The sequence below is a fragment of the Lipotes vexillifer genome, unplaced genomic scaffold, assembly GCF_000442215.2.
Source record: "Lipotes vexillifer unplaced genomic scaffold, Lipotes_vexillifer_v1.1 scaffold652, whole genome shotgun sequence".
Lineage (NCBI taxonomy): Eukaryota > Metazoa > Chordata > Mammalia > Artiodactyla > Lipotidae > Lipotes > Lipotes vexillifer.
In genome coordinates, this window is record NW_006779703.1 from 1,687,093 (window position 1) to 1,696,214 (window position 9,122).

At 46.4% G+C, this 9,122-nt stretch overlaps 1 pseudogene; it reads right to left on the minus strand.

Annotated features, from left to right (window-relative positions):
* Nucleotides 1–7,108: 7,108 nt before the first annotated feature.
* Nucleotides 7,109–8,236, minus strand: LOC103071830 (disks large homolog 3 pseudogene; annotated as a pseudogene).
* Nucleotides 8,237–9,122: the final 886 nt, after the last annotated feature.

The window sequence follows — 9,122 nt, forward strand, 5'->3', positions numbered from 1 at the left end:
GGGAAAGAGAAGGGTGTGAAACAGCTCATTAAAATCCATGATCCTCCCTCCTCGCATCACTAAACACGCATCCTGACAAGTCCTTACAGTTACAAGGTGAAAATTCAATCAAAGCAACACTTTCAGAAGTTCCATATCACAGCCATGATTAGCTAATAAAATCCCAGTGGCCTGATACTATTAGTTTTCTAGGTTGTAATTTCCATTTTTACTGCAATCCATCTTTGTCTGAGTCCAGATCCATTTCTTTCCAGCTCTGGGCGCTGGTTAATTTGAATAAATGAGACAAGCACTGTGGACAGGTGAATATCCATCATATTTCCCGCCTCTCCTGGGGGACCAGTGTGATGCCACCATACCCTCCAGCAGGCGGCCCTTGCCCACACCCACTGCTGTGCTGGCATCAAAGGAGCACAGACATGGGCAGCCCGAGACAGCAAATTACCCAGAAATTAAGGGTTTGGTCTGGCCTCCGCGGCGCCTGATTCCCTCGAAGTTTCTGTGACAGATTAAGTGTTTACGGCTTCCCACTGCCGTCGTCACCTCTGCTCCCTCGGGCCTGTTGTTAAGCTGTCAGTCTAAACAATGGTACCGACTTGGGCTGCTCTCAATGTCCATCAGACTCAGGAAAGCAAACGGCTATTGTCACTCTTGGCTAAACTCCCATCCGAGGGCAATGCTTTTTTTTTTTTTTCTCTCTCTCTCTGTGGTCCTCATCTGGCTGAAAACAAGTTCCCAAAAAGTAAGTAACTTTCCTTTTAAAATAAAGTAAACTAATTTCCCCTCCCATCTTCTTTCTAAAGATATTTCAAACTGGGATATCCAGTGCTTTCAGGAATTGATGCCACATGACAGAATCTTGTCTAGAAGATTTCATGATTTAAGAACTCAGGACTTCAACCCAGATCCAATCCTGTAGCCCCAGGGATTCACTCAGAGAAGACTTTCAGATCTCTGGACCATCGTCATCATTTTAACTTGAGTGTCTACTCTGCTCTCTCATTCAGGATCTGACTTCTCAGAAGTCTTCCGTCCTTTGCCTTTGCGTGGTCCCAGCCACAAACCACAACCCTGCATAAATGCACAGATGAGCAGATGAGCTTCTGTGGAAATACTTGCAAGGGACTGCTGTCAGGGGCCACACGGATGAAACAAGAGTTGAGGGATCGGAGCAGCCTCTGGTCCACCTTTGCAGCTGCCTGAGCCCTAACCGTGCACTGTTCAGTACAGAAACCACTAGTCACGTGGTTATTGAGCGCTTAAAATGTGGCCGGTGCAAACTGAGACACGCTCTCAGTATAAAATCCACACCAAATTTCAAAGACTTAATATTAAAAAAAAAAAATTCAAAATATTTCACTGGTAATTTTTAGACTGAGTCCATGTTGAAATAATAATATTTTGGATATGCTGAGTTAAATAAAATACAATATTAAAATTAATTACACCTTTAGAGAAAGGTTTTAAATATAGATTCTATTGAGCTTAAGGTTATGTGTGTGACTCAGGTGGCATTTCTGTCGGGCTGCACCTCGCTGGACCTTTCCTGTCACTGTGCCCATCTCCTGGCCCCCAAAGCCTCTCAGAGTCCAGTAAGAATGGGGTCTGCATGTTTGAGGGCTCCCCTGGGGCAAGGGGTGCAGAGGAGAGGGGTCCATGGCAGGCTGACCACAAAGAAGCCACAGGATTGGGGTTACCAGCCCAGCCAAACCCACCTAGGAGAGAGCACAGACCGACCACATCTTTGTGCCAAAGCTGTGTGTGTGTATGTGTGTGAGTCCATATTCCATGAGTAACACAGACATTCAGTCTGAGTCTCCTTGTGGGAAACCAAGAGCTCTGCCTTGTTCACAGAGCGTCAGAGAGACAGCCCTTTGAGTTTCATTCCTGAGTTCTGCTCTGGGGACTGTATTAGTTGTCTAAGGCTGCTGTAACAAATGACCACAACTCTGACGGCTTACACCGCAGAAATGTATTCTCTCACAGTTCTGGAGGCCAGGAGTCTGCGATGGCGGTGTGGGCAGGGCTCTGCTCCCTCCAGGAACCCCTCCTTGCCTCTTCCAGCTTCCGGGGGCCCTGGGCCTTCATGGCCTTGTGTAGCATCCCCCAGTCTCTGCTTCTGTCTTCAAATGGGCTCTTTTTCTCTGCTGTGTAGTCTCCCTCTGCTTCACTCTTAGAAGGACATGTGTCATTGGACTTAAGGCCCAGCTGGATAATCTAGGACGAACTCCTCAAGACCCTCAACTTAATCAGACCTTTTGCATACATGGTAATATTCACAGGTTCCTGGGATCAGGACATGGACATATCTTTCTGGGGCCACCATCCAGCCCACTACAGGGGCGGAAATGAACCACGGGTCAGGCCCCCTGAGGAGCAGGGAACTGTTAAGTTGTTATTGCCTGAATTGAGTGGGTATCCGGAAGTCAGATGGCATATACTCCTCTTACCTACAAGTAGCTTTAAACACATTTTATATTTTACCAAACTCTTCTTTTTTCTAAGTAAATATCTAACCATGTCTCATTCTCAGAATTTGGCAATAAACCAAAATCACTGTTACAAGTAGACAGAATTGTGTGCATGTTTCCAGTGTAGAGATCACTTTTCCAAACCACATCCTTATGAACAAAGCCGGACGTTGTCTCAGGTAGGTGGAGAGCAATTTATTGTTGTTTGGTTGGAGGCCCTTCATCCAAGACTGAGATCAAAGCAATACCTTCACAGATCACCCCTCAGCCTTGCTTTTCAGACTACAGCCACCGGCCACACGCCCCAGAACGTGCTGAACGCCTGCGAACTCTGTCAGCTCCCAACCTCAAACCTCTGAGTCTGGGAGTCCCAGGAACTGCCTTTCTAGCAAACTCCCCTGTTATTTTTATTAAGAGAAAGCTTAAGAACCACTGCCTGGCCTTCTCTCAGCCTCCATCCTTGAGGGTCAGCTCATAGGGCGGGAATCAGCTCTGTTTCTACAAGTGGGAAGCAAGCAGGAGGCATCAAATCATGAATCAGGCGGGTGAAAACCTTCCTGCCTTTGTGTCTTTCTTTTTGCCCATCTGTCTTGAACACCCAGTGTTCACTCATCTCCTTGTTCACCCATCTTTGTCTGAGTCCAGATCCATTTCTTTCCAGCTCTGGGCACTGGTTAATTTGAATAAATGAGACAAGCACTGTGGACAGGTGAATATCCATCATATTTCCCACCTCTCCTGGGGGACCAGTGTGATGCGAGCAGCCTCCCAAGGCTGAGCCCAGGCATCACGCCCAAGGGTGACAATGTTCTTGGCTTTCATTTGGGGTAAGTGATACTGCTTTTCAATTTCAAGCAGTGATACCAAGTTCCCTTTATAACAGAAAGTATTACAAAAATAAGTCAATTTAAAGGAAATCATTAAGAAAATAATAATGCAGAGTCAGCTGAGGAAAGTGGCATTCGATGAAAATACTCATTTATTAGTCAGGATTCTCCAGAGACACAGAACCTGTATCCTGTGTGTGTACACACACACACACACACACACACACACACACACATTCATTACACAACTATTATAAACCAAGAAAAGCAAGCCTAGAGTGACTGTTACGTGAAAAGTGTAATCTTTTAAAATCATAAATCTAATTCTCTCCCTGGTCTGCTCAAAACCTTCACTGTCTCCCTCTTGGAGCTCAGGTAAGGACCAGACTCCCTCATGTGCACTCTGAGGCTTACCCTTCCTCTGCTGCCCTACTAGCATTAGTGGCCCCTCACTCACCAGGCCCCCTGCGCCTTGTCCCACGTGCCCAGAGCTGGGTTGCCAGGCCTAGTCTATAAAGGGCCAGATAATACACACTTTCGTCTCAGTGGCCCACAGGGTCTCTCTCCTAACTGTCCAACTCTGCTGTTGTAGCACAAAAGCAGCCACAGATAATATATAAGCACATGAGTGAGGCTGTGTTCCAATAAAAGTTTATTGACAAAAACAGACGGCCGGCTACCCACTGGGGCTTGCAGACCCCGCTCTCCTGGCTCTGGGCCCCATGCACACTCCTGCTGCTGGTGTGGCTTCTTCCTTCTTGTCCGGCTCATTCGTGCTCTTCCCTTAGGTTTCAGTAAATATTCCTTTCCCAGGGAAATTTTTCAAGTCCTCAGGAGAGATTCTGCGTCTTAGAGCAGTTATCCCGATTGGGTGCATGTGTGGCCGTGTGTGTGACATGATCCAACGTCTGCCTCTCCAGGAGTCCCCAGGGACAGCCTGCTTTGCTCCCCATTCTTTTCCCAGCCTGGTACCTTGAGGAGGCTGAATCGTCCACCGAATTAACAACTAAATGAGTCACTGCTGAGAAGAATGAGTGAATGCATAAAAGCTAGGAAAAGCTTGCACCCTTGATCTTACCAAGTCCCAGCAACGAAACTATGAACACATTCTTATTTTTCTCCTTCCCAGCTCCCTCATCAGACAAGGCAGCTGGATCAATGTGACCAGCTTTGTGTCCTTTTCTTTTGGGGTGATTTCCCTGGGGAGTGTGTGAACTGTTCCCTGAGTTTACTTCCACTCACCAGCTCTGCAACTTGGGGTGAGTCGTTAGGTGTCTCTGATCTTCTCTTTGGTCACCTGTGAAAGTGATATAGCCACGCTTATCTCACAGGGCTGTCGTGAGGATTAACACAGCGACCTACGGTGCCAGACCACGGTTGTTACAAGTACCCTACGTCCCATGATTCGGTACCTTGGCATTTCCCCTAGATGTGGAAACTCTACAGCAAAAAGCAGAAGACCCCAGGAAGTCACCATATATCGTCAGATGACAAAGGCCAATGTGTGAACAAGTATTGTCTCTGGAAAGATTGTAAATGTCCTATTTCTCCCTTCTTATTAACAGCATCAGATCTAATTAAAATGTTTCTCAAGGAACATATTGGGAGAATTTGATGTAAAATATACTCCTAATGTCAACCACGTCAGTATTTAAAATTTTGAAATCGATCTATATGTCCAGCGTTAGGGGGCAGGGTCAATAGATCATGATGCAAACAGCCAGTGGCCTGTTATCCAGACTTTAAATAGTTTGTTTATGAAACATCTTTAAGATCAGAAAAAAGAAATATTTATATTATAATTTTCAACAACAAAAAAAGATTAAAAATTACCTATATCGGGATCTCATTTACATCAGGAAAAATGTATTCAAGAAGACAAATTGTAAGAAAACAAGATATGAACAGTGTCTTCTTCTGGTCAGTGAATTATGGCTGATGTCTGCATGTGTACCTACGTGTGTTGTGTATATGTCTGTGAATATGTGTGTGTGTTCACTTTTCTGTATTTTCCAATTTTTTTACCCAAAGCAAGTATGACATTGGTGATCAAGGGAGATCAAGAAAGAGAAAGTTTGAATACATTAAAAAATATTAGATATAGAATGGAAAAACAGGGCTTCCCTGGTGGTGTAGCAGTTAAGAATCCACCTGCCAAAGCAGGGGACACAGGTTCGAGCCCTGGTCGGGGAAGACCCCACGTACCACGGAGCAACTAAGCCTGTGCACCACAACTACTGAGCCTGCGCTCTAGAGCCCATGAGCCACAGCTACTGGGCCTGTGAGCCACAGCTACTGCGCAGCAATGAAGACCCAACACAGTCAAAAATAAATAATAAATAAATAATTAAATATATAAATTCTCTTTTTAAAAAAAAGAAGAATGGAAAAACAAGGTCCTACTGTATAGCACAAGGAACTATTTTCAATATCTTGTGATAAACCATAATGGAAAAGAACATGAAGAATAATATATACATATGTATAACTGAATCATTTCACTGTACAGTAGAAATTAGCACAACACTGTAAATCAGCTATACTAAATAAAATAATTTTTTTTTTTTTAATACAACATGGTTTTGGTTTAACAGCAGCTTAAAAATGAACAAAAAGGAAACCTCTCAGGCAGACACATCAGGTGGCATAAAACAATCGGCAATTTAATACGGTGGGAGCACCGTTAGCCATTCTCTCACTCCCCACACTCGGGCCTGACTGTGCCCCAAGGGCAGCATCGGCTCTAGGGTCACAGCTCCAAGCCTCTGGCCCCCGGGCCAAAGCCCTTTCTCACCGTTCTCTGGCTGACCCCTCCGAAAGAAAAGCCCAGGGCTTCCCTGGTGGCGCAGTGGTTGAGAGTCCGCCTGCCGATGAGGGGGACACAGGTTCGTGCCCCGGTCCGGGAAGATCCCACATGCCGCGGAGCGGCTGGGCCCATGAGCCATGGCCGCTGAGCCTGTGCGTCCGGAGCCTGTGCTCCGCAACGGGAGAGGCCACAACAGTGAGAGGCCCGCGTACCGCAAAAAAAAAAGAAAAGAAAAGAAAAGCCCAGCCCTCAAGAGAATGGCCAATGCGGGTGCCCTCGGTACAGCACTTACTACCACTTTCACTCCCTCCCCAACCAGTTGGGATATAAGATGCCATCTGAGTGGAATATGAAAATTGAAGCATTTCTCTAAGAACACAGTGCCACTGATGAAGTCTCCAAAGATTTTCTAGTCCAAATGCATGTGAATATATATACATATATATATATATAATATGAGAGTGTATAATATATATATAATAATTTCTATATATTTTATATAAATTACATATATATATCTATATATAAATAAGATACTTTCTGTCGCCATGATCACGCTGTTCCAAGCCGCGAGGCAGTGCACAGATCGTAGCAAAGCCTGGGAGCCTTTCCTCACGGGGTGCACGGAGCTCGCTTCATAAGCCGCGCAGCTGTCCAGTCTGTCTTTCCATCAGTCCTCCTCTCTTCTCTTCGCTTCTGCTTGGTTTTATGAAAACAATGACTCTGATGGATTTGCACCTGTGCTAGTGCTTGGGAAAGGTCCATGCGGGAATGGGCTCAGTCACGTGATGAGTGAGATGGCATCATCCCCAAAAGTAAACTAAAACAAAACAAAAATTTTTAAAAACAGAACAGGACTAGAAAACTCAATTTTTTGGACACATCTAAAAAGGGGGACAAGAACAGTAGTCATCTGTTCTCCCCATGGGGACAGGAATGAAGAGGGTGGAGGGAAGAGAGACTTGATTTCTTCTGTTCACAATAGAATGGTTGGAGGGGATTCTTCAGAGTTTTTCAGGGGATGGGACCCAAATGTAGTGCCCAGACTGGTCCTCAATGATTTGTTTGATTTTGTGATAAATCTCTTCCAGTGAGTCACCCTGTACAATGGCTGTGAAGTGTTCTCCAAACTCCTGCTCCAGTTTCATGGCTTTGTCATAGGTCTTATTCGCTTGTTCACATGTCTGCCGTCGGTTCATTTCCATAAGTTCTTCAATGGACTTGATGAAAATGGCAGTGAGGTCAAGTTGTGGCTGCTGCAGCCTCTTGACAGCATTGCCAGAAACATCTAAGATGCAGTGCTTGCCCCTCTCTGCAACTGCCCTCACTGACTGGATGCTGGTCCCATAGAGATTATCGTTGAATTGGCCCCGCCTCGATGAGCTTGTCCTGAATATCGTTCTCCATCTGTTCTCGGGAGACCACAAAGTGTTAGTCTTGCCCATCACGCCGAGGCCGGGTAGTATGTGGTACACAGGATGCAAATTTATGCGGGAACTCCGAAATCAGGTCATCGCTGACTCTGTCCTTCGTTGGGCCCAGGATGATGACAGGCCTTGCATAGTGAATTTCTTGCCGTGTCACTGGCTCATATGACAAAATAGCATCCTCCTGTCCTTTGGAACTGCTTTTGCTGTCACTCGTGTTGGATGTCGCTCCCTGTTCCTGTACGCTGCTCTCCTGGGCCATGTTTTCTTTGCTCTTGTGAAATGGAAACTTTCGAGAGAGGCGGAAACTCCTTTTAAGTTTCATTTCGATCAACCTGTTAGATTCAATCATCCCCGTCCTGGCATGAAACTTCACGGTTTTCAGTGGAGCCCTTTCTTTCTTTTCCACCCTCTTCTTACTGGGGATCACACCAATTTGCTCACTTTCTCCATGGGGGGGGTCACCAGTCTCGCCTGCCACCACTCATCATCAGAGGTGTTAATGACATGTAGAATGTCACCATAGGAAGGGAAGCTGAGGCCTCGGCTCGGCAGGCAGCTGTCCCGAGTCCGGTCATAATCAAACAAGGTCCTGACGTACAAGGACCTCTTCTCACTCGTTCACAGGGACCCAGACCCAGAGCTCACACTGCTGTTCATCATTTGTTCTCGCAAGTCATGTATCTTCGATTCAAAGCGACTGTATTCTGGCGCCGGGTCGGAATCCAGGTCTAGTACTGAGAAAGCGCCAGCTCCGGCCGGCCCCTCTGTCCCACGCAGGAGACCACGGACACCTAAATAAAATAAATTTTAATAAAAGACAGAAAGAGAAAATTTGTCTGATTTTCACTTACGGCTCCCTGGACAGCAATTAAGAAGCACATCTTCCCAGCCTTTGAAGACTACCTTGGACTGTAAAGCGTTAAAAATTCTGGTGTTAGAACCCCTGCCTAGACCTTCAGGCTGTTAAAGTCCAGCGCCAGCCACTGGCAGACTTCAGAATAGGCTGCCAGTGCAGAGAAGGAACTGGTCCACAGCCCACTGTGGGGTCTCCAAGAGCCAACCTCCAGGGAAGGGGGGGGTCACCCACAGGGAGCCCTGGACTGCTCTGCTCCTGGGTCCTGTAAAGGGCTGTGGCGGGGATGGCTACCTTCTGCCAAGGGCACGGCTAAGCCCAAGTTTCAGGACTAGCTGCTGACATTCACCGTTACGAATGGCTCTTGCGCTCACCGCCCCATTAAATCCTCAAAACTCACCTCGGAGGCCAATGCCGTATTGTCCCCATCTCATAGATGAGGAAACTAAGGTTTCAGCAATTAACCAGGAGTTGAATCAAGGTTCTGTCTTCTCTGAAACTCGACCACTAAGCAGAAGCATACAGACCCTCTCCTCTTGACCTGAAGCTTAGGGTTAGTTTGCCTGCAGACTCCTCTGTACCAACGTTCTCAGTTACTGCCTGGACTTTCTTAATGGGCTGGTCCTTATGTGGGCTCTGTATCAATTCAACAAATATTTGTTGCAAGCCTGCTTCCCCTGTAACACCAGGCTAGGCTGGGAATTGTAGGTGTCCATGTGTCTTAGAGCCCCCAGT